Source organism: Podarcis pityusensis (assembly GCF_964106645.2).
Source record: "Podarcis pityusensis genome assembly, chromosome: 3".
Taxonomy (NCBI): domain Eukaryota; kingdom Metazoa; phylum Chordata; class Lepidosauria; order Squamata; family Lacertidae; genus Podarcis; species Podarcis pityusensis.
The window spans coordinates 92,088,063-92,113,929 of NC_138026.1; the positions used below are offsets into that span (position 1 = coordinate 92,088,063).

The 25,867-nt window shown below is 41.4% G+C and overlaps 1 long non-coding RNA gene across 2 annotated transcripts; it reads right to left on the bottom strand.

Annotated features, from left to right (window-relative positions):
- Positions 1–228: 228 nt before the first annotated feature.
- On the bottom strand, positions 229–25,731 carry LOC308474235. 2 transcript variants are annotated; one of them, XR_013984598.1, is made up of 3 exons: positions 24,700–25,731; positions 14,887–15,119; positions 229–1,869 (listed from the first exon to the last, which is right to left on the bottom strand). It is a non-coding gene; the product is annotated as an uncharacterized lncRNA (long non-coding RNA). The 2 variants fall into 2 exon arrangements; XR_013984599.1 differs by lacking the exon at positions 229–1,869 and adding an exon at positions 4,857–5,494.
- Positions 25,732–25,867: the final 136 nt, after the last annotated feature.

Sequence of the window (25,867 nt, forward strand, 5' to 3'; positions counted from 1 at the left end):
TCTTGCATACACATCAGATTAGCAGCAAGTTTCTGTTGTGGGGAAATAAAAAGAGCTTGTCACACATGACAGTCTCTCTCCCAACCCCCAATGATATGGTTCTATTAATGGAAGGCTCTTGAAGGGGTGATTTTTGCCAAAAAGACCCATAATCCACAGCACCCTTCACCATGCCCTATGCTGTTATGAAGGTTCCCCTAGACCCCTGGAGCAAAATAAAAATAAAAATTGGGGGGTGGGAATGAAGGAAGATTGGGGAACTGGTGAAAATCTAAGTGGTGTCTTTCTTCACACAATGTATGATTAAACTATGGAATTCCCTGCCATGAGGTGTAACGATGGCCACCAACATGGATGGCTTTAAAAATTCATGGAGGATAAGATTATACATGGCTACTACCAAGCTGACAATGTTCTTCTACCTTTGCTGTTGAAGTCCGTGTGCCTTGGAAAACCAGCTGTGAGTGGGGAGACTGCTGTTGCATTGACGTCCTGCTTGTGGCCTTGGCCATTGTGGGAACAGGATGCTGAGCTAGATGGGTCTTTGACCTGATCCAGCAGGGCTCTTGAGATTGGGGTTATATATATCCAATCATTTTCTAAATGATTTTGATGGCACAAAATCAGCAAAGACCAGGGGTATAATTTTTATGAAAAAGAAAAGCTCTTGATTGCCACTTGAGCAGCGGTTGGCCAGCTGATGATGTCATCAGAATGGAGACATTGGGAGGGGACGGTGGTCTATATATATATCTTCAAGTTTACTGTTGGCACTCAAACTAAAGATCTATATCGATGACTGTGGCTTCTGAGCAGACCACGTAATTAAATACGCGGAATTGCAAAGATAGCTTTTTCCTAATCCTTGTCCATTTGGATGCCAAGCCGCATCTCCGGTATAAATGAGAAGTGAGGTACAGTACTTCCAACAAAGTTGAGAGAAGTCAACTGAGCAGCGATATAAGTGATGAAATTGCATCCCTTAATGCACGTATATACAGACTGGTGGTAAATAGTCCCATTAAGAGGCAGGATGAGGAACAAGGACTCGGATCTGCAAAGTGAAAGGATGAGGTCAATGATATCATAGACCTAAATTAAGATGCTGATGAAAACCATAGCAAATTTTTTTAAAAACCAAACCAACCGTGTGAGAAGTCTGTAATGCGTTATATCTGGCAAGATGAAGCTAATGAAAAACAAGAGGGTGAACAAATACACGAGCTAGTGTTTTCCATGTATGCTGCATGTGATAGTTATAGAAAGGTCTTGGATTACAAATGATAATTTGTAGCATGGAATATACTCCTTCATTGGTGGAGGGGCAAAGATGAACCCTTTGCTATAAATAGGTTCATAAATGCACACGAACAGATTTATTTTCCTTAATTTAGGGCCACCATCCATTACTGATGCTCTGAAACAAGGGTTCCTTTCTGGAGAACATCGTCTATGCATGGCACCTACTTGCTGCCCCATAAAGAGCTAGTTAACTTTTTCTTCTTTCCTCTTTCTATTACAGCCATGCTGTCGGGAAATGTTATATTTGTCTGTGTTATAGAGTAGAGAGAATACAGAAAGCTGGAGTCAACACCTAGGTTACCAGGGGAACTTGCTCATGGATCTGGTAGACAGTGCCAGAGGCTCATGGGCAACTTTTCACAGGAGGGGGGTCCTGCCACCACACCTGCTGTTGGCAGTAACTCCCGATTATAATAGAGTAGACCATGTCCCATATTGCTGTATAGTCAGCAAGTCGCTCCAAGTGTCTGCTGCCAGGCTGTCTTTGTTGGAGCCTAGCCCAAGCTTTTAGAAGCAGGAATGGTGCAGCTGTGATATCCGATTGAAGTTCGGTTGCTTGGAGCAGGTCTGCATATTAAAAGAAAATAACATGGGATCAGGGACAGAGACACTAGTCGGCTGGATGTGAGTTCAAAGGGGAATTAAGGCTGGAAAGCAGGACTATTTGGGTGTGCTAGAAACTGGATCGCTCAGCTGAAAACCAGTGTGGTGCAGTGGTACTTGAACCAGAATCAAGACCACCACTGAGACCACAAATGAGCTGCACCTAGACGACCCCCAGCATGCTGGGATGGGCGACTGGGATTTATAAGCCACTTCAAACCATTGTTTCCAAAGCAGTATATAACAGGAAAGTAAAAAAACAGCAACCCAGATCTAAACAACAGATCCTAAAAACACAAAGTTGCATAAGTTATGTATAGTAAACAAGATAAAATGGTCAGGTAAACCTCTTTTTAAAAGTAAGTTTCCAGTAGCTGCCTGAAAACAAACAAAAAAGATTGACGCTTGTCTAAATTGTGTTCAATCTTTTTTATATTAAAAGAAAACTCAGTAAGGCAACATTTTGCAACATTTCCCCCTGCGATTGGAATGCTTCGGTTCCATTTGTGTTTGAAACATCTTGGTTGCATTTTTTCCACATTACATAAGCCACATCTTCAAAGAAAAGCCCAGTGTCTGAGACAGGTTTCATCTGCAGTCAGAAAGCTGGCATGGCCCTCCAGGAAAAAGACAAGAGACTGAAGAAATATATTGAGTGAGAAACAGGACCATGGTTCTGTAACGGTAGCCGATCACATTCCTAACTTGACTATGCCTTATTAGGAATGTATGTATTCTGTAAGTGAAAATAATATGTCGAACTGAAATACAATATGCCTCCTATACATAACCATATGCAAAGTAAGTTCCGAGGCTGACAACTAGTTTTCCTGGAGCAAAGTCTTTGAAGTCAAGAAAATGCTCTGATTTGTGGATGCATAGCCTGAATGCCTTTCCTGAAAGGTAACCGTGGCTGCAAACCTTTGGATAAACACAAAATTAAAGAATTTGAATGAGGAAGAGCAGCTTTGCATGAGGCTTTTAGTGATGTGTTACTAGAATTAGGTGCGTTGCACGTGTACTTTTTACTTTTTAACATATAAAACAAGTAAGCTTGTGTCATGATAGTGCATACACAAATCTGTCCTACAGCAATCCTGTACTCTTAATTACACCTGGGTGGAGGTAGGGGAGATTCTTTTAGAGTAGCTGCTGCATCCTATATGTGATTGGCCCAAGAATGGAAGGAGGAAATGCACAACAGAACAAAAAGAGTAAAAATGACAGACATGCCTACATCCCTGGCAACCAATCAGAGACTGTGCTGGTGACAGTGCCCACATGCTTCGCATACATGGAGGGAACCAATAAACTCACAGCGACAGGGACACTCCCACTGCATCACCACCCCCACAATCACAGCACCCACAGTCCATCAGCCCCAGTGGCACAGCCAGCAGTGAGGCCACTTATTGGAAGTTTCCAGGCGAAACAATAGGCATGAATTTGAATCCCCTTATGCAACCCCCGCCATTGTTTTTTTGAGCACACTACAGAAAGAGGAGGAAGGAGAATCCACACAACACAGCACACCCATAGCTACCTTGGCAGGTCACTTGCAGAGAGCTCACATAGCTCACTTCCTGGGACCAAGGGTCAAGCAGACTCATCCATGGAAGGAAATGATTCAGTAATCAAGGAGCTAAGGGCATGGGGCAGGACATGGAACAAAGGTAACTGTAGGCCCATATTGATCAGTAGTTCACTCCATAGGATAGGGAACATATTTTTCAAAGCAACGGTGAGACTTAACACTCCACTGATCTCTTGGGGCTTTTGCCAAATCCTGAAGCTCCTCAACTGACAGGTCTCAAGTCTAGAGTTGCTCTGTAAGATTCCTTATTCTTACAGCACAATCCTATTTTTATAAATAAGATCTATGCAATGTAAATGAGCAGAACTGAGGGTTAAAAGTCATTTGTTGCTCATAATTTTTGGTGTAAATGCTGGCATAATTCTGTGCAGCACAAAGTGTAAAAGTACTCTGTTCAGAAGTATAAAAAGCTCAATGGGCCTTGGAGTTTTCATGTGAGTTTGTGTTTTTAGTCTTATACTTTAAGAATCCATTGACGTCAACGAGATGTCCTTAAGAATGGAATGCCTGGAAGATATTTTAAGAGAATGAACACCATCATTGTCAAAGTACAGACAGTGTTGCACATGAACTGCAATGTAATGACACAACGGGAGTTATTTTTAGGATTGTCACCTTTGGTCAAGGCAGTTCAGGACATGTTACTAAGGACCTTGTTCAGAGAAGGACAGCTGAGTCAGATATCAGTAGCAGAGAGCAATAATCCCAGAATGCCTTGACATGTTTGTGGGAGTTTGCAATATCAATGATAATCATTGATTGATTGATTGATTGATTGAACGCCCCTTAGCCCTCAAAAAGGACCCCAAGGTGCTTTACAACATTACAAATTCCATTTTAAATGGTTATAAAAACAGAAAGCATTAGAAAGAGAACCAAAACAAATCCACAAGCAGGTAGAAATTCAATCAAAAGCCTGGTGGAAGGAAAAATTTGCCCACCTAAATATAATCAATTAGGAGAGCAATTAAACTCTCTTGAAAAGGAGATCCTCAACCCAGGAGATACAACAAGAAGGCCCTGTTGAACCCATGTTTTCTATCAATAAACATTTTCAACTGTGTTTGTTTTGGAGGGGAAACATGGATGTCAGAGGGCATGAATGATTCTCCCTTCTAGATGTTTGCTTGAAAACATCAGGGGAGGAATTCAACGTTGCATGAAGGTGATCATTCTGCCATACCAAGCATTTTTGCTTGTCAGACAGAGAGATTTCTCTCTTCCCCCCCCTCCAGTTCTAGGGGTTCTCCTGACCCACCCGAACCTATTTTGGGGGCCGTGAGGTGGGGAGATAGGAACCTTACTGCACAATCAAACGTCCGTGAGCAGGGCTCCCAACTGGTGGAACGCTTTAAGTGAATCATACCCTGTACATATATTTTTGAAGCATTAGTTATTTTAAAACATTTCTTTAATTCTTTTTGTATGTGCTCGGTGTTTCAGTCAAGTCTGGAGGGGGGCATAGCTCAGTGGTAGAGCACATGCTTTCCATGCAGATGGTCTCATGTTCAGACCCTGGTATCTCCAGGTCTAGAAAATATACCATCTGAAACCCTGGAGACTTTCTGGCAATCAATGTAGACCAGCCTTCTCTAGCTTGATGCCTTTCAGAAGTTTGGGACTGCAACTCCCATCATCCCTCACCATTGACCATGGTGGATGAGGTTGATGAGACTTGGAGTCCAATATCACTCTCAAGGAATACAGAGAGATAAATCACAAACTAAACAACTCTGTGGTTTACAAAAACTCATTATCAATAATGTACAGCATTTCAACACCTTCTATTACATGTAGTCTTAGACAATATATACCACCCAAAATAATAATGGCATGTGCAACTCAGTATCTCAAAGCCAAGCAATCCAAATATTCCTGAAATAAGTCCATGAGAGAAACTCTCTATGTGTATAGTTGTGCTGGTGTGGTCCCAATGGAACTTTGACATCAAGATACCCGGATTTCAATCTCTGTTTAATGAATCTTCTGGTTGGCCTGAAAAGGAACTAATGGCAATTCAATGTTCCACCAAATAGATCAGCTCCAACCTTAGAAGTCCTTGCTTTGGAAAGTCAAAATTTCAAGGCCACAAGGAGCAACCGTCCCGGTTTCTGATTTGATCCTGGAATGTCCCACTTTTCCTTAGTTCCTATTTTCATTGGAGAAATGTTGGGGGGTATGGAATCAAGGAGATAAGTAACTATACAACCTTCAGAAGATATTTGAAGGCAGCTCTGTATAGGGAAGTTTTTTTAATGTTTAATGTTTTATTATGTTTTTATATATGTTGGAAGCCGCTCAGAGTGGCTGGGGCAACCCAGTCAGATAGGCGGGGTATAAGTAATAAAATTATTATCATTATTCTTATTATTTTATGGACACCCCTATTTTCATTGGAGAAATGTTGGCAGGGCAGGTATGCAACAGTGGTGCATTTTAACCAAGCACTCACCAGTGCCCGTAGTAGTGACAATCTGGCAGCCAGCAATAAAAAGCTGGATCTTCCAAAGGAATATTAGAGAAATAGCAGATTGTGCAGAGTGAGCCTGCCTCCTACATAAAAATAACTTCTGGAGCTATGAATACATGGGGCACATTTTATATTTATATGGGGAAATATAGCAATCCTTAGCAAAGTCAGGGTAAGTAGAGGAGATTTGACAAAGCCATTAAGGTAGAATAATCAGCTGAAAAGCAGCAGAGCCCTGAAAAGTGATACGATTTGTTAAACCCTGATACATACACACTCATCTGAAAGTAAAGACCCTGGAACTTACAAACCAAAGAATTACAACAACAACAACAACAACAACAACAACAACATAATAATAATAATAATTTATATTTATACCCTGCCCATACAGCATTAAATATTAAAAACTTCACTAAACAGGACTGCCTTCAGATGTCTTTTTAAAATAGGATAGCTGCTTATTTCCTTGACATCTGATAGTAGGGCATTCCACAGGGCAGGCGCCAATAGCGAGAAAGCCCTCTGTTTGGTTCCCTGTAACCTCACTTTTCGCAATGAGGGAACCGCCAGAAGGCCCTCTGTGCTGGACCTCAGTGTCTGGGCTGAACGATGGGGGTGGAAATGCTCCTTCAGGTATATAGGACCGAGGCTGTTTAGGGCTTTAAAGGTCAGCACCAACACTTTGAATTGTGCTCGGAAACGTACTAGGAGGAGCCAATGCAGATCTCTGAGGACCAGTGTTATATGGTCCCGGTGGCCACTCCCAGTCACCAGTCTAGCTGCCACATTCTAGATTAATTGCAGTTTCTGGGTGACCTTCAAAGGTAGCCCCATGTAGAGCGCATTGCAGTAGTCCAAGCGGGAGATAACTAGAGCATGCACCACACTGGCGAGACAGTTTGCGGACAGGTAGGGTCTCAGCCTGCGTACCAGATGGAGCTGGTAGATAGCTGCCCTGGACACAGAAGTAACCTTAATCTCCATGGACAGCTGTGAGTCCAAAATGACTCCCAGGCTGTGCACCTGGTTCTTCAGGGGCACAGTTACCCCATTAAGGACCAGGGAGTCCTCCACACCTGCCCGCCTCCTGTCCCCCAAGAACAGTACTTCTGTCTTGTCAGGATTCAACCTTAATCTGTTAGCCGCCATCCATCCTCCAACCGCCTCCAGGCACTCACACAGGACATTCACTGCCTTCACTGGTTCTGATTTAAAAGATAGGTAGAGCTGGGTGTCATCTGCATACTGATGAACAGCCAGCCCAAACCCCCTGATGATCTATGCAAATGTTATACACCTTTCCTCCTTGCACACCAACAGGAAGGCTTTGCCATATCAAGAAATATTTAAAATGATGGCAGCTTATGTTTTTACAGTGGTCTCCCTACAGTGGTATTTATGGCTTGGGGGTAGGTGGGAAATGGTCACAGGTGTAAGTCTTTAGTTTCATGTTTTGACTTTTTTCCATGTCCGTCCCCACCCCCAGCATACCAAATGGAGGCTTATCAGTATACAGAACATAATATATTTCTGTTTATCTTAAAGTAGCTGCTGGAGACTCAGTTTTGCATCATCAGTATAAAGATAATCACATATAGAGTTTGGAACATACTATCAGCTTTTTATGGACACAGAGGGAGCATATGATTCATGCCTCAGTGCAACCAAGGGATTTGATCCAAATCCCTCTGAGTCACTCGGGTCCTTTATCCTTCAGGCATATTACTCTTCTTCCACCATTAAAGTGCTGTTTTGGGGGTGGACAATGAGTATGCACAAATGAATCTGGCTGAAATAAACACAGAACATTGCATACGAGTAAGGCTTATTCATTTTGTAGGGGAAGGTCCATGGGTCAGTGGTGGTATCTGCTCTGCATGTATGTGGAAAGTCCCACATTCAATCTCTGGTATCTCTAGTTAGAGGTGGCTGTGAGCCTTCCCTGAAATTCTGGAGAGTTACTGCTAGTCAGCGTAGACAATATCAAGCTAGATTGACCAATGATCTGAATCAGTATAAGGCAGCTTCCAATATTTCTAGGTTCTAAACTATGCATTTCCTCTAAACCTGTAGATTTCGCTGTTCCCAAATAGTACAGTGGGGTTTTCGGAAGGCGTGGCATAGATGCAGTATAGATACTACTGTAGCTTGCTGTCTTCCACAAATAACTCCTTAAAAGGTTTGCCTCCTGCTCCTTTTCCCTCTCTCGGTAACAGTAAACCAGTCTACCCTTGCCCCACTAATAATAATAATAATAATAATAATAATAATAATAATACCCTGCCCATCTGGCTGGGTTTCCCCAGCCACTCTGGGCGGCTTACAGCACATAAAAAATTGTAAAACATTAGACATTAAAATTTTTCCAAACAGGGTTGCTTTCAGATGTCTTCTAAAAGTCAGATAGTTGTTTATTTCTTTGACATCTGATGGGAGGGCGCTCCACAGGGCGAGCACCACCAATGGTTTCCTGTAACCTCACTTCTCACAGTGAGGGAACTCCCAGAAGGCCCTTTGAGCTGGACCTCAGTGAACGATGGGGGTGGAGACTCCCCCTATCCTTCAAGTTGGTGGAAAGGAACCCCCTCCTTTTATCCAAAGAGCCCCCAGAGAAGTCCCATATAAGTGTTGCCTCTGCTTGTGAACTGAGCCTTATTCTTCCTTCCTGGTTCTAGTATAACTTTGCTTATAATGTTGTGGGTGAGAGAGTATGGATATTGATCTAAATATTTTAAGAAGATAAAGCATTTGATCCAGAATCAGGCTGCAATGAACTCTTTGGGACTTAATTCTGAGTAGCATGCATAAGTTTGTGCTATATGTTAGTTGAACTTTAGGACTGAATTGCCCCAGTGATTTCAATGGGACAAAAAAAAAAAAAAAAAAAAAAGAAGGGGAAAAAATGACCAACTGTGCAATCCTAACCATGTATACTCAGAAGCTAATTCCCACTGATAAGTGGGATTAGGGTTGCTGCCTAATTTAGGATTTCAGCCTAAGAAACACTTGCCCTGAGGTGTGTCCCTCACCTAGCTCAGTAGTACTTAGTCAACATGTATAGGAGTGCACTGTCAGTCTGTATCCAGCCCAATAAGTTTATGCTATCTTATTGTTCATTATCAATTGCAACAAGAAAATAAATAACCCAGTAATAATATGGAATAGTCATATATTAGAGTAGTTCAAGAACATTCGCATCCTGTCTACACAGAACCCCTCTCAATAGAATTTATTTGCAGAATTTACAAAGGGAAGACATTTTGTCCCAGCTATATCTCTTGCCTGGAGTCCTTTCTTTGAGGGGTCCTCCAGATATCTTTGTTGCTACACACTGATGATGATTTGTACTTATGATGCTATAAGGCAGTGGCAAAATTAGACTTTATTTCACCCGGGTCAAAGACCCAGTTTGGCACCCCCTCCCACACACACATCTGCACACACACACACACACACAGGTTGGGAGCCTCAATGGCACCCCTCTGGAGGCTTCACCCACAGCAAAAAAACTGGCTAGCCCTTCTGTAGCTACAGCACTGTATAAGAGCAGTCACACATTATCCCATTTTTCAGTGCTGTTTGTACATTCCCTACAAAGGTTTTGGGGTGGTCAAACAGCTTTGCTTCCAAGCAGTACATATCCCTTAACTTCCTGGTGAAAATCCCATAACTTTTTGTACCATAAAGGTACTGGTTTATTTTTGTTCAGCTTTTGCTGGATCTCTCAGCGGCCTTTGATACCTTCGACCACAACATCCTTCTGGACCATCTAGAGCAGGGTTCAGCAAACATTTTAAGCAGGGGGCCGGTCCACTGTCCCTCAGACCTTGTGGGGGGCCGGACTATATTTTGAAAAAGAAAATGAACGAATTCCTATGCCCCACAAATAACCCAGAGATACATTTTAAATAAAAGGGCACATTCTACTCATGTAAAAACACACTGATTCCTGGACTGGCTGCGGGCCGGATTTAGAAGGCAGTTTGGCCGAATGCAGCCCTCGGGCCTTAGTTTGCCTACCCATGGTCTAGAGAGGGGCTGGGAGATGGGGCACTGTTATACAGTGGTTCTGCTCCTTCCTCCTGGGCCGTGTTCAGAAAGTGTGGGGGGGGGGATGAATGTTTGGACCCTGGGCTCTCACTTGTGGGATGCCTCAGGGTTTCGTCCTTTCCCCCATCCTTTTTAACATCTATATGAAGCTGCTGGGAGAGATCATCAGGGGGTTTGGGCTGGGTGTTCATCAGTATGTGGATAATACCCAGCTTTACCTATCTTTTAAATCAGAACCAGTGAAGGTGGTGTAAGTCCTGTGTGAGTGTCTGGAGGCGGCTGGAGGATGGATGGTGGCTAACAGATTGAGCCTGAATCCTGACAAGACAGAAGTACTGTTTTTGGGGGGCAGGAGGCAGGAAGGTGTAAGGGACTCCCTGGTCCTGAATGGGGTAACTGTGCTCCTGAAGGACCAGGTGTGCAGCCTGGGATAAATTTTGGATTCACAGCTGTCTATGGAGGGACAGGTCAATTCTGTGTCCAGGGCAGCTGTCTACCAGCTCCATCTGGTACGCAGGCTGAGACCCTACCTGCCCGCAAACTGTCTCGCCAGAGTGGTGCATGCTCTAGTTATCACCCACTTGGACTACTGCAATGCACTCTACATGGGGCTACCTTTGAAGGTGACCCGGAAACTACAACTAATTCAAAATGTGGGCACTAGACTGGTGACTGGGAGTGGTTCTGAAAGACCTACATTGGCTCTCAGTACATTTCCGAGCACAATTCAAAGTGTTGGTGCTGACCTTTAAAGACCTAAACAGCCTCGGTCCGTATACCTGAAGGAGCGTCTCCACCTGCATCGTTCTGCCCGGACACTGAGGTCTAGCGCTGAGGGCCTTCTGGCGGTTCCCTCACTGCGAGAAGTGAGGTTACAGGGAACCAGGCAGAGGGCCTTCTCGGTAGTGGCGCCCGCCCTGTTGAATTCCCTCCCATCAGATGTCAAGGAAATAAACAATTATGTGACTTTCAGAAGACATCTGAAGGCAGCCCTGTTTAGGGAAGTTTTTAATGTTTGAAGTTTTATTCTGTTTTTAGTATTCTGTTGGAAGCTGTTCTTGTTGTTGTTGTTGTTGTTGTTGTTGTTGTTGCTGCTGCTACTACTGAGCTATAGCCATTCCAGACAGCAATGATGTATGTGTAGCACTGGGGAAGCATCACATAACAAACAAAAGCTGAATAAACCCATCATTAGTGCACTATCTTTTTTTAAAAAATATTTATTTATACAACAAGAAAAACACACACACAAAAAAACACAAATACCAAATTACACACAAATTACAAAAATAACCATAGACACATAATTTTCTTGGCAAACAATAAAACATCTATTGGTCTTAACACTAAAGACCCAACTTCCCGTCTATTCCATATTTCAAATTCATATTACTTATTGCCAATACACATTTTTTTCATAATTAAACTTATTCTCAATAAATCTAATTTCTTCTATCTACCTAGCAACTATTACTGAAGTTCCTCGAATGCTGCAACAGAATTTAAACTACTATATTTATTTTTCAGATATTCTTTGAAAACCTCCCATTTAGAAACAAATTCCTGTTTTGATTTATTCTTTATTTTTTCTGATAAACCATCTAATTCGGCATATTCTGTCAGCTTTTGGATCCAATCTTGTATAGAGGGGATTTCATTACTCTTCCATTTTGCTGCGATCAAAACTCTTGCTGCCGCCATCGCATATAAAAAGATACACTTCCTCTTTTGTGGAATATCCAAATCTGTTATTCCCAGGAGGTAGGCCTCTGGTTTTTTATTGAAAGAGATCTTTAGCATTTTTTGCAGTTCTGCATGTATACTCTCCCAGAATACCTGTATTTTCCTACATATCCACCACATATGGTAGAATGTTCCTGAGTCTCCGCATCTCCAACAATTACTTGACACATTTTTATACATTTTTATACAAGTTTCCATGGTGTTAGATACCATCGATGTTGCATTTTTTGAAAGTTCTCTCTAATCGTGTAACAGTTTGTGAATTTCCAATTGATTTTCCATAAATTTTCCCATTGAACCAATAAACTACCAATAATACCTAAGGAAAAAACTGAAATCTTGAACTCACCAATAACAGCTATGGAGGTGCAACAAGCTATACAGAGATCAAAATTAGGAAAGACACTGGGGCCCAGATGGTCTTCCAGCTAATTACTATAAAAAGTTAGAACAAGCATTATTTCTTCCCATGAAAAACCTAATGAATAATATTCTGGCAAATGGAAAGCTTCCGAAAACCTGGAAGGACAGCTTTATTACTCTTATCCATAAACAGGGAACAGATGCCTCAAACATGGCCAATTACAGACCCATTGCACTGCTAAATAACGATTACAAGATATTAGCAGACATTCTTGCAAATAGATTAAAAATGGTGCTGAAAGAGATAATTCATAAAGATCAAACCGGATTTCTTCCCGGACGATTTATGCAATCCAATATTAGATGTGTGATTAATGTATTAGAATATTTGGATATTAAAATTGATAAACCAGCAGCTATTATGTTGGTAGATGCTGAAAAAGCTTTTGATAACGTGTCCTGGAAGTTTATGAAAAAATTAATGGAAGAAATCGGTCTGGGAGAAAATATTTGTAAAGGAATAAATGCCATCTATTCGGAACAATATGCAAAATTGATCATCAATGGAAGAATTACTGAGGAGTGCAAAATAAACAAGGGAACCAGACAGGGCTGCCCACTGTCTCCACTGATATTTATCTTGGTGATGGAAGTCTTGAACAATCAGATAAGAAGGGATCAGCTTGTTAAAGGCATCACTCTGGGAAACAAAACATATAAAATTAAAGCTTTCATGGACGATCTACTAGTTATGACTGAAAACCCTAAAGAAAGTCTGAAAAGAGTGCTGGAATTGATTAAAGAATTTGGAGAAGAGGCAGGCTTTAAGCTGAATATAACAAAAACAAAAATGCTTGTTAAAAATGTAACCACAGAAGAAAAGGACGACTTAGAAAAAATATTGGGCCTGAAAATCTCTTCAAAAGCGAAATACTTGGGTATTTGGATCACCCCCAAGAACATAAACTTATTTCAGGATAATTACACCAAAACTTGGTTAGAGATTATAAAAAACTTGGTAACCTGGAGTAAACTAAAATTAACATTTCTGGGTAGGATTTCCATTATAAAGATGAATGTGCTTCCAAAATTAATCTTTTTATTTCAAATGATTCCGATACTGGGTGAAGCAGGTTGTCTCAAGATATGGCAAAGAGAAATTTCCAAATTCCTGTGGGAAGGGAAGAAACCTAGGATTAAACACCTTATCTTAATAGACATAAAAGAGAGAGGAGGCTTTTCCCTACCCGACCTAAAGCTTTACTACGAGGCAGTCTGTTTTACCTGGCTAAAAGATTGGTGCACGTTGCAGGATCCGGACCTCCTGGACCTGGAAGGTTTTGACAACCGTTGGGGATGGCACGCCTACCTAATATATGGAAAAGTGAAAATTCATAAAAAATTTACCAACCATATAATAAGAAAGTCACTCTTTGCTGTATGGGAAAAATATAAAGACCTGATGGAGCCTAAAGTCCCGTGGTGGACTTCTCCAGTAGAAGCCATAGCAGTAAAACGGAAAAATACTCAGGAAAGCTGGCCAACATATAAAATACTTCTAAAAAATGAAGATAACCAAATAAAATTTAAAAAATTTGAGGAAATAAAAGAACACATTTCACACTGGTTCCAATACCATCAGTTATTTGAAAAATTTAAATCTGACAAACAAAAGGGGTTCTCAGTAGAAATTTCCCGATTCGAATCTGATCTTGTAAATTCTAAAAGAAAAACTCTTTCCAAAACTTACCGACTCCTCCTTGACTGGACAGTCAAGGAGGAGGAGGTAACAGTGGCAATGGTGAGGTGGTCCCAGGATTTTGGCCATTCAATAACCATGGCCCAATGGGAAACCCATCATTAGTGCACTATCATTGTGTCAAGAATATGCTGAAGAATACATCCATAATAAAATATCGGTCTGGAAGGGCCCTGATATAACTGTTATTAGCTATCTGTAATTGCAATGCCCTGTAAGTTCATTAACCATTCTTTTTTACTGTCCAGAACAAAAATGTTTAACATCAACTCTATTAAACTTAATTTAATTTTAAAAGTATGGGATCCAAAGGATAATTATAACAAACTGTCGAAACAAAATTTAAAAATTCCTTCCAGTAGCACCTTAGAGACCAACTAAGTTTGTTATTGGTATGAGCTTTCGAAGAAGTGTGCATGCACATGAAAGCTCATACCAATAACAAATTTAGTTGGTCTCTAAGGTGCTATTGGAAGGATTTTTTAAATTTTGTTTTGACTATGGCAGACCAACACAGCTACCTACCTGTAACCATAACAAACTGTGTTATTTATAGTACTGCTTTTGATAATTTAGGAGGATTTATTTACTTTGGGGCATTTCAATCACCTGTGGAGGGTGTCTCCCTTTGGCTCATAACTGTTCAATTGTTTAGTTAATTCTTATTTAAGCTCCTGATATGGGGAAGTGAATCCTTTAATACTTTCATTTGTGCAGCTTAGATAGCAGTGGTATGATAAAGCGAGCAATAATAATAATAAAGCACAATTTTCACTGCATGCTGAGGAGCAGCCTGCATTCTTGATGATACAAACAACTGCTTTGCCGTGAAGTTGGATAAGGATTGATTTCATCAACATCTGGTCATGCATCAAATGTCACACAAATCAACTATAATACAATCAGTTGTTGTGTGGAAGAGAAAGGAAAGAGAGAAATTGCTTGCTGTAACGACTTTATTATCTAGCAACAAGAGACAATATTTATTCACACTCTTACCTGGAAACCCTAGAGCAGCATCTAGGACTGGATTCAGTTCAATAAACTGACAGTTACTAATCTGGACAAACCAGAGGTGCTCTGGGTCAGTGAGAAGGCCATTCCCTGAATAAGGTTGCTGCCTCAGGTACAGGATATCTGAAGGGCTTTCTCTTCCTGTATGAGCCAAACATTGTCTGAGGAGGTTCTCCTACATGTTGGGTGGTGGAAACACGGGAGACAACACAAGAGCCCTGTTGGATCAGATTGAAGGCTTAAATAGTTCAGCATTCTGTTGTTGCAGTGACCAAACAAGCAGGACATTAGTGCCATATCACTCTCCCTCCTTTGTGACTGTGCAGTGGAACTCTCCATCCTGGGAGATTAATTTGGCACCTTTGCCAAGTTTTTCACTGCCTTTTAAAGATGCATCTATTTCAGGAAGCAAGTCTGGATCTGTCTCCCATATTATTGGTATTTTATCTGCCACACGTTTGAACTTAGTTGTTTTATATTAAAGTCAAACCTCGGTTGTCAAACAGCTCCGTTTTCAAATGTTTCGGTTCCCAAATGCCGAAAACCTGGAAATAACTGCTCCAGTTGTCGAACATTTCGGAAGTCAAATGGTCTTCTGGAATGGATTACGTTCAACAACCAAGGTTTGACTGTATTGTTTTATTTATTTTATTTTTTTAAATGATATTTATTAAAGTTTCAGAAAAGGTTACAAAAACAAGAAAAAGAAAAAAAAAGAAAAGAAAAAATACAAAATACAGAAAAATAAGAACACTTAAAAACAAATCAATCTTTCCATGTCTTGTCTTTCATTTACTTGTTTCCCTGACCTCCTCACACCTCCCTTTTTTGTATTCCAGTTCAGTTAGTCAATTCAGCAAATCCTTTCCCTCTTTGTTTTTATCTTAATCCTTTAACTTAATATATTATAACTTTAGATTCTCACCTGTTAACAATCCATTTTTACATACTCCTTTATAACATTGCTGCTAAAGCCACTTAACTTCATTCTGACATCATTCTAACAATCATTAATTTTGCAGTATTTCTGTAAATAGTCTTTAAATTTCTTCCAATCTTCTTCCACCGACTCTTCTCCCTGGTCTCGGATTCTGCCAGTCATTTCCGCCAGTTCCATGTAGTCCACCACCTTCATCTGCCATTCTTCCAGAGTGGGTAGATCTTGTGTCTTCCAATACTTTGCAATAAGTATTCTTGCTGCTGTTGTGGCATACATAAAGAAAGTTCTGTCCTTCTTTGGCACCAATTGGCCGACCATGCCCAGGAGAAAGGCCTCTGGTTTCTTCAGAAAGGTATATTTAAATACCTTTTTCATTTCGTTATAGATCATCTCCCAGAAAGCCTTAATCCTTGGGCATGTCCACCAAAGGTGAAAGAATGTACCTTCAGTTTCTTTACATTTCCAACATTTATTATCGGGCAAATGATAGATTTTTGCAAGCTTGACTGGGGTCATGTACCACCTGTATATCATTTTCATAATATTTTCTCTTAAGGCATTACATGCCGTAAACTTCATACCTGTGGTCCATAACTGTTCCCAGTCAGCCATCATTATGTTACGTCCAACATCTTGTGCCCATTTAATCATAGCAGATTTCACCGTTTCATCCTGAGTATTCCATTTCACCAGAAAGTTATACATCTTTGACAAAATCTTGGTTTTGGGTTCTAACAGTTCTGTTTCCAATTTTGATTTTTCCACCTGGAAGCCAATTTTCTTGTCCAAATTGTATGCCTCCATTATCTGATAATAATGAAGCCAATCTCGCACTTTATTTTTTAGTTTTTCAAAACTCTGCAATTTCAATCTGTCTCCCTCTTGTTCCAAAATTTCCCAATATTTCGGCCATTTGGCCTCCATATTGAGCTTTTTCTGAGCCTTCGCTTCCATCGGTGACAACCACCTTGGGGTTTTATTTTCGAGTAAGTCCTTATATCTTATCCAGACATTAAACAATGCTTTCCTGACAATATGATTTTTAAATGCTTTATGTGCTTTGACCTTATCATACCATAAATATGCATGCCATCCAAATACATTATTAAAACCTTCTAAATCCAAAATGTCTGTGTTTTCAAGAAGCAGCCATTCTTTCAGCCAGCAAAAAGCTGCTGATTCATAATAAAGTCTAAGGTCTGGCAGGGCAAATCCACCTCTTTCCTTTGCATCCGTTAGTATTTTAAATTTTATTCTAGGCTTCTTGCCCTGCCAGACAAATCTAGAAATCTCTCTCTGCCACTTCTTGAAGCAATCAATTTTATCCAAAATTTGCAATGTTTGAAACAGAAACAACATTCTAGGCAATACATTCATTTTTATCGCAGCAATACGGCCTAGCAGTGAAAGCTAATTTGGCAGACTGGAGGAGGGCAAATGTTGTCCCTATTTTCAAAAAGGGGGAAAGAGAGGACCCAAATAATTATCACCCAGTCAGTCTGACATCAATACCAGGGAAGATTCTGGAGCAGATCATTAAGCAAACAGTCTGTGAGCACCTAGAAAGGAATGCTGTGATCACCAATAGTCAGCATGGATTTCTGAAAAATAAGTCATGTCAGACTAACCTGATCTCGTTTTTTGACAGAATTACAAGCCTGGTAGATGAAGGGAACGCAGTGGATGTAGCCTACCTTGATTTCAGCAAGGCATTTGACAAGGTGCCCCATGATATTCTTGTAAAGAAGCTGGTAAAATGCGGTCTTGACTATGCTACCACTCAGTGGATTTGTAACTGGCTGACTGACCGAACCCAAAGGGTGCTCATCAATGGTTCCTCTTCATCCTGGAGAAGAGTGACTAGTGGGGTGCCACAGGGTTCTGTCTTGGGCCCGGTCTTATTCAACATCTTTATCAACGACTTGGATGATGGACTCAAGGGCATCCTGATCAAATTTGCAGATGACACCAAACTGGGAGGGGTGGCTAACACCCCAGAGGACAGGATCACACTTCAAAACGACCTTGACAGATTAGAGAACTGGGCAAAAACAAACAAGATGAATTTTAACAGGGAGAAATGTAAAGTATTGCACTTGGGCAAAAAAAATGAGAGGCACAAATACAAGATGGGGGACACCTGGCTTGAGAGCAGTACATGTGAAAAGGATCTGGGAGTCTTGGTTGACCACAAACTTGACATGAGCCAACAGTGTGACGCGGCAGCTAAAAAAGCCAATGCAATTCTGGGCTGCATCAATAGGAGTATAGCATCTAGATCAAGGGAAGTAATAGTGCCACTGTATTCTGCTCTGGTCAGACCTCACCTGGAGTACTGTGTCCAGTTCTGGGCACCACAGTTCAAGAAGGACACTGACAAACTGGAACGTGTCCAGAGGAGGGCAACCAAAATGGTCAAAGGCCTGGAAACGATGCCTTATGAGGAACGGCTAAGGGAGCTGGGCATGTTTAGCCTGGAGAAGAGGAGGTTAAGGGGTGATATGATAGCCATGTTCAAATATATAAAAGGATGTCACATAGAGGAGGGAGAAAGGTTGTTTTCTGCTGCTCCAGAGAAGCGGACACGGAGCAATGGATCCAAACTACAAGAAAGAAGATTCCACCTAAACATTAGGAAGAACTTCCTGACAGTAAGAGCTGTTCGACAGTGGAATTTGCTGCCAAGGAGTGTGGTGGAGTCTCCTTCTTTGGAGGTCTTTAAGCAGAGGCTTGACAACCATATGTCAGGAGTGCTCTGATGGTGTTTCCTGCTTGGCAGGGGGTTGGACTCGATGGCCCTTGTGGTCTCTTCCAACTCTATGATTCTATGACCAGATTTCTAAATCTTTTTTCACTTCAGTCCAGCATTTTTCATAATTGTCTTTAAATAAATTCCCATTTTTAGCTGTCATGTTAATCCCCAGGTATTTCACTTTCTCAACCACTGTTAAACCTGTCTCATTCTGAAACCTCTCTCTCTCAATCTCTGTTAAAATTTTCTCTAAGACCATTGTTTTTAACTTATTTAGTTTAAATCCTGCAACCTGACCAAATTCTTGAATCAGTTCCAAAACTCTTTTGGTACTAGATTCTGGCTCCTGTAATGTCAATACTAAGTCATCTGCAAATGCTCTCAATTTGTACTGTTTAGCTCCGACTTGTATACCTTTAACCAATTGGTCCCTTCTAATCATATTCAACAGGACCTCCAGGACCGATATAAAAAGCAGTGGGGAGATTGGGCAACCTTGTCGTGTCCCTTTTTCTATCTTAAATTCCTCCGTCACCACGTTATTAACAATTAATTTAGCCTTTTGTTCTGAATAAATTGCACTTATACCGTTTCCAAAACCCTGACCTACCCCCATCCCCTGTAGATTCTTCTTCATAAAACTCCAAGAAATGTTGTCAAAAGCATTCTCCGTGTCCACAAATATCAAAACTGCCTTGGTATTAATATTCACTTGTAATTTTTCTAAAATATTGATTATGTTTCTCATATTATCAGACAAGTGTCTACCCGGGAGAAAGCCTGCTTGATCTTTATGAATCTCTTCCACTAACACTTTTTTTAGTCTTTTAGCCAAAATGTCTGCAAAGATTTTATAATCTACATTAAGCAGTGATATGGGGCGGTAGTTCTTAAGCTGCGTCTTTTCAGTCTCTGTTTTCGGTATAAGTGTAATATATGCTTCTTTCCACGACTCAGGTGCCCTTTTCCCATCCATTATTTCGTTGCAGACTTCCTTTAAAGGTAGTACTAACCATTCTCTTAGAGATCTGTAGTATCTAGAAGTCAGTCCATCCGGTCCTGGAGATTTACCTAATTGCATATTCTGAATGGCACCTTCTACCTCCTGTTCAGTTATTTTATAGTTCAGCATTAATTTATTTTCTTGAGAGATTTTTTGTAATCCATTTATTTTCAAAAATCGGTCTACATCAATTTCTTTCTGTGGCCCTTGTGCATATAGTTGTTTAAAATACCTCTGGAAACAGTTTCTAATCTCAACTGGGTTCTGTATGTTCTTTCCTTCCACTTCTAAATTTATAATAGTATTTAGTTTTTGTCTTTTTTTCATTTGCCAAGCCAACAATTTCCCACATTTATTAGCCGACTCAAATGTCTTTTGTCTCATTTGTTTAATTTTCCATTCTATCTCCTGATTCATCATTTTCATGTATTGTACTTGATATAACTTTATTTCTCTCAAGATCTCTTGCGACTTTGGTTTTGCTCTCAATTTCTTTTCACTTTCCTTTATTTTCTCCAATATTTTATCCTTCTTCTCATTTTGAATTCTCTTCTTTATTGCATTCTGTTGTATCAAGAACCCTCTCATAACAGCTTTGCTTGCGTCCCAGATTACTCTTTTTTCAACATTAGTGTTCATATTTGTCTCGAAATAGTCTCTCAAGGTTTTTTGGGCCTTCTTAGTCACTTCTTCATCTCTAAATAAGGTGTCATTCATCCTCCATCTGAAGGAGCCAATTGGTGTTAGTTTCATCTCCATCTTCACAGCATTATGGTCGGAGCAGGTTTTTGGGCAAATTTCCACTTTTCTTGTCTTTGGTGCCATTCCTCTAGTTACCCATATTTGGTCAATTCTTGTCCATGTCATTTTGGCTTCAGAGAAGAAGGTTCCCTCTCTAGCCAAGGGATTCTTTGTTCTCCAGATATCAACTATGTCCAAGTTATCTGTCATCTCAAAAAAGGTTTTCGGTAGTTTGCCATCCTTAGTGACTACCTGTCTTTGTGCCTTGTCCATATGTGTAGATACCACTTCGTTCATATCTCCCATCAAAATCACATTATAGTCCAAATAGTCCATCAAGGTCTCATGCAACTTTTTAAAGAATTCAGATTTCCCCTCATTTGGTGCGTAAACGCCTACTATTAAGAATTTCTCTCCTTGTATTTGAATTTCAATTGCCACAAATCTTCCTTGGTCATCTTTAAAGATAAATTTCGGTGATAGTCTCTCCTTTGCATAAATCACTACTCCTCTTTTTTTAACTTTATCCGATGAAATAAACTCCTGGCCCAGTCTTTTATTGATCAATACTTTTCTATGTAGCCTTATCACATGTGTTTCCTGTAGACAAATCAAGTCCAATTGTTCCTTTTTTAATAAATGAAGCACTCTTTTACTTTTCTGGGGGGAGTTGAGACGATTACAATTCCAGCTTAATAGTTGCAGAGCCATGATGTAGTTACTTTACTTTTCCTCCAACTGCACCAAGTGCCTGTTCCTGCTCTGTCGGTGGTATCACCTTCTCTGGGCAGTCTTTTAATCCAAAAGGTAGTTTTGCTATGTCTAATATTCCTCTTTCTAGTGCTCTTAACTCTTCTCCAAATTCTTTCTGTAGGTCTTCTCCGTGGTCTTTCAAAAATCTTTCTTTGTCGTCCACTGATCTTATTTTTATCTTTCTTCCTTTGAAGCTAAAAGATAGGCCTTGGGGAAATTCCCACCTAAAGATGATTCTGTTGCTTCTCAACAGGGCAACCAAATCTCCATAATTGGACCTAAGGTCCAGAAGATATTTCGGAATATCTTTAAATATCTCCACTTTTGACTGATGTATTTCCAAAGTCTTCTGGAAGTGCAGACTCAAGATTTTGTCTCTCTCCTCTTTTGTTCGGAGGGTGATCAAACAGTCTCTCACCCTGTTCTTCTTCCCTCCTCTTCCAAGCCTGAAAGCACTCACTATCTTAAAATCTTCCTTCTCCAAATCTGGGTTCCAAAAGTCTGCAAATTCCTGCATAAGAAAGTCACTCAGATTGTCTTTCTCAAGTTCAGGTACGGCCCTGATCCTCAAATTCGTTTGTTTCTCCTTCCATTCAATCATAGACAATATCGACCTGTGGTCTTCAAGTTGCCTATGTATCGGTGGTATCTTCTCTTCTACAGCAACTGCTATTTCCTTTGCTTCTTCAGCTGTCTTTCGGGTCAAAGTAGATTCCTGTAGCAGTTTCTCAATAGTTTCTGTATTAGTATTTACCTTCTGTCCCAAATTGTTAATACTTGTAGTATTTTGATCAATTTTAATTGATGCTTCAGCTACTTGTTTACTTAGTTTTTCCAGAGATTCATTAATTTTGCCTAATGCCTGAGCTAAAACATCTTCGGATGCCATTCCTTTAGGTCTAGGTTGTACAAATGCAGCCCCTGATGATGCAGAGGGGCCAGAAGGGCCAGATGTTGATGCTCTTCGCTGCAGCCCAGCGTCTGGGCGAAAAGATCTACCAGACCTCGTTGTTTTTTCCTGAGGCAAATCTATCTTCTCTTTTCCATCTGCCATAACACTCTAGTTAAAGCCCAAGGTCAGTCCCACGACCAGGATTTGTTTTGAAGTGGAAAATTCCAGGCTTGTTTTGAAGTGGAAAATTCCCCTGGCCCAGTTGTTATGGTAACAATTTCAAACTTCCTCCAGGGGGACACAGTAGCAGTCAGAAGTTGTTGCCTTAAAATAAATGACCTTTTTTTTAATCCCCCAATTCACAAAATAGACAACAGTTTCAATTTCAGTTATTTTCCAGTTACTTTAAAACCAGGAGAAGCCAGCCAGAAACACTGTATCTCACCAGCAGAGTTAGCTGTCAAAAAGTACTCTATTCACCAACAGCGCATTTCACAGTACGGCATTCTTATTGTCCATTGACAGCCCGTTCCCAGGTTTTAAGCGGTGGATTTTAGCTTCCTTTTCTCTCTTTTTGCAGGGAAATACAGTTCACACCTTTCCCCCCTCCTCTCCTGCAGCCAAGGGGGGAGATTGCTTGTTTTGATGTTAGAATTATAGTCTTTTTCAAGCGTCTTTCAAGGTTTTAGCTTACAAGTTCATTGCTTTACTCTATTTACAAAGAACGGAAGGCAGACTTCCTGTTTATGCCTCCCCGCTTCGGTATCAAATTACGTCTTTGTTCTCCTTTATTTCCAAAATTAACTTACTCACGGGTAGTTGTTTTGTAGCCAGATTGTCACAGGAAAAAGGTAGCGCTCTCCGGTAGCGGCTGTGCGGCTTCGCTCCACGGAAGAAGCAGTTGACTCTCAGCACCGCGCCGCTTCCCGGCTTCACTCCGGAGCCCGTAATTGGGCTCCTTTGCAGATTGGGGGGGCGCAAAAGGTGCCCGCCGAGTCCCACGGTCACAGGCTTCACCCGCCTGTGATTTTTTCAAGGGTCCCCGCTTCGCTGTAGCGGAACAGACCCGATTCCCGTAGAACCAGTCCCTCCGGATCAGAGGGAGTCCACCATTACCGATGGCGCCACCCCGGAAGTCTCTTGACTGTATTGTTTTAACTGAAATGTTACGGAACCAGCACTGACATTGTTTGCTCTGTTTTATAGTATAAGCTGCCTTGGGCATAAATACACTCAAAGGAAGTTAATGAATAAGTAAGTAAGTAAGTAAATAAATAAATAAATAAATAAATGCATCACTGCAGATACCTAGGTGAGAAATGCACAGAAACAATCTATTTGATGGAGGGTAGAGAGGGATGTGTGAGTGTGTGTATTTTGCTCTGCCCACTTTAGCCTTTGCCACCCGCAATCACCGACATGTGGCCCCTGGAACATTGCTCAGAAGACAATGTGGCCCTCAGGCTGAAAAGGGTTCCCCGTTCCCATCACACGGGTACGTTTACACACAGTGGGTGCTTCCAGGTTGTCTCTATTTTCAAGATCAATTCAATCACACACTGGCAAATTCTGGTTGTGCAATTATAGTTGATTGGGACATTTTGTGCAACAAACCCACTTCCCCCAAAAGATTGGATTCTTCTTGATAAGGAAAGAGTCAGGAAAATGCACTGGGAAGTTGTGGGATGACCCTTGCTTTGATGCAACATCGTCTAATCTCCCTGCAAACAAATAAGACTGAATGCGAATTGAAGAGCCAATGTTGTCTAATCTCCCTCAAAACAAGTCAGGATGAATAATCAATAAACAGTGCGCAAAGATGGGGGGAGTATTTTTCCTTTCCAGGATAAACCTTGGAGCGGTTACTCTTAAATGCAACATTAGCACTTCTTCAACCTTGTTCTTACGAAGCGTTATTTTCTTTTTATTTCAGCATTTCTACAGAAGACTAATCATATATAAATTGGAGAAATAACTCAGCTAGAAATAACAAGGAAGTAGCCAGCAAATTCTTATCCATGGAGAATAAACATGTCATTATTTTTTAAAAAAACAAAAGCAATATAAGCTAACAATGCAGAAAACAAGGCAAATGTCATTGTTATGGGGTTCAGCTTCAATGATTAATTTGAGAAGCTGAAGGAACAGAAAGGCAGTACATATCATTTATTCATGGCCTAAAATTAGACTTTCGTCAAGCCTTTGACCTAACCACAATAGTCTGTTGCATTTAGAACTTATGCCAATCCTCAAACAAGACAACCTCATACCTAACCTTATACACACACTTACTTGGGAAAATGAACAAAGTATTTTGATCATGCCTTAAGCCGTAATGGACTAGAATCCCACTTCATCAGGTTGTCACAGCCTGTATACCCTTTGCACGGTCATTTAATTCCAACCTTACACCCACCCCTTCAAATCCATATGTGTGCATATTTATCTGATGACTAATGATTTATGCATCTGATGAAGTGAGCTCAAGTCAACGAAAGCTTATGTCATGATAAAGTCTCTTAGTCTTTATGGCGCCACGAGACTATTTGTTGCTTTTTGCTGCAACAGATGGACACAGCTACATCCCCGGAAATATTTGATTGTAAGTCCTACTGAATTTCGTTTGAGTTATTTCTGAAGAGGCACGCATGGGACTGAGCAGGAAGCCAGAATATTTGGATACAACCAGACATACAGCCCAATCCAGTTATACTTACTTGGAAATAAGGCCCTTCTGAGTTCAATGGGACCTACTCTCAAGTGTGCATTTCAAAATGTGACCTTAAGTGCACTTCCAGGATAGAACAATGGAAACAAATGAGATTCATTTCCAGGCGAATATGCTGAGTACTGGTGTTATGCATAGCATAGGTGCAGCTAAACTTGGGTACAGCAGTGGGATTTCTTCCACGGATTTAATATGCTCTTCTTCCTGAACCATGGAAGAGAAACCAAGATTGGAATTGAAACAGGAGTCATATTCACAATTGGGACGCGTTAACTGGAAAGTGGTGCGCACTGGTGGCAATCTGCACGCTGAATACAGGAGGACCACGCCGAGACTAAAGTCCAGAAACTTTAGGTAAATGTGGATTGAATAACAAGGCGCATGAGAACCAGGCAAAGCAGAAAAGCAACCGGGGCGTTGAGCAATAAAGAATTCAAGGCAGGTCTCGCGGTAGAAAGGACTGAACAGTAACCAGCGGCTTGAACAGTAATATATGCAACGCACGTGTCCTTAGTAACCTACACGGCACGCAGCCGCTAACAAATGCAGGATGCTGTGCGGAGCAGAACATCGAAATACCGTATGCTTTAAGCACGGGAAGCCTGGAGGAGAAACCAGCAGAGGAAAATTAGCCATTCCGTGCCCATAGTCCCTTGTGACGATCTGCAAACGGCTCGTTCCAGAGAGGGCAGTCTTCTGGAGACTGCAGATTCCAGCCTTTTCGGTCGTGGGCTCGGGAAGTGCACCATCACCACCGTCGTCTGCGATGGCGGGGGGGGGGTTCAGCTGCGCGCCACACCCGCACACGCGCCCAAGGTGCGCAAGGGAACCACCCGGGCGGTCAGCAGGGGTCGCCAAAGCGTATGAGCTCACCGCAGTGGCTTCCTCCTCCTCCTCCTCCTCCGCAGTTGGTTGCTCCCACATCTCTCTACGGCGCTTCCACCAACCTCCCCCCCACCCCGCGCCAGAAGCCGCATGGAATGCACAGGGAATGCAGAGCAGCCAAGGAGGCGGGGCTTGCTCTGCTCCGCCCCCTTGGCGTCCCCCCCCTGCGTCCCCGCCCCCCCTATGCAAGCCGGCGTCTCGAGCGAGCCGCTCGCGCGCTGCCCCTCGCGTTCCCGACGCTCCCACCTTCTCTTGTTCTCCCCTCCTCCCGC